The sequence below is a fragment of the Acyrthosiphon pisum genome, chromosome A2 (assembly GCF_005508785.2).
Source record: "Acyrthosiphon pisum isolate AL4f chromosome A2, pea_aphid_22Mar2018_4r6ur, whole genome shotgun sequence".
Taxonomy (NCBI): Eukaryota; Metazoa; Arthropoda; class Insecta; order Hemiptera; family Aphididae; genus Acyrthosiphon; species Acyrthosiphon pisum.
This window is the reverse complement of record NC_042495.1, coordinates 29,273,057-29,273,849: the sequence shown is the minus strand read 5'-3', so window position 1 is coordinate 29,273,849 and position 793 is coordinate 29,273,057.

The following is a 793-nucleotide window of genomic DNA, read 5'->3' as shown; positions in this document are numbered from 1 at the left end:
TGTACATATAGACATCTATAAGCACCCTTCAAGCCAGAAGGAACCTAAAGATATAACTTTATTTAACTTCGGATGGATCAACATCCATTATCCATCTGACTTGGCACGTTCAAAATGAAAAACATAAAATTAATCAATAGGCACAAACGTACGGACGAATTGTTTTTATAAAGATTTATTTGCTGTTATTTATAATCGAAACTTTTATAGAGGAAATGTTTAAACTCGGAATTGTCAAAGGAATAACCGGTACGTTCATTTTTTAATCTAATAAAAGAGCACTAATTTATTATGACTAACATTGTTAGAAAACTGTAAGTGCTGGTTGTGTCTGTCCACCGTGACGGTATAGTACAGCTATTACTCGTCCAATTGATTGCACTTATTGCCCTCGATACAAAGACGATGCATAAAATTAATAATATAAAAATTATGAAGGGTTTGTTCAAAAGAGGAATAGTATTCAATTATCCTCGACGTTCGACACTTGTTTTTTGTATTTAACAAGCAGTCCATACATGAGGGGTGGTCCAAAACGTACTATTGCCAAAATTTACAAAATCAAGTTAGATAGGTATCGATTCTTATGGAAAAAATAACGATTCATCGATTCGCGTCGTCAGAAAAGATCAAAACGTACTATTACCTGGTGAAATTTGCGATTCAAAATGACTGGTTAATCCAAAACGAACCTTTTCCATACATAAAAATGATATATTTTAGAAAATCAAAACGTACTTTTTCCAGTTTTACGCCAAAACGTACTACTGCCCACGTTAAAAGAATAGGAACA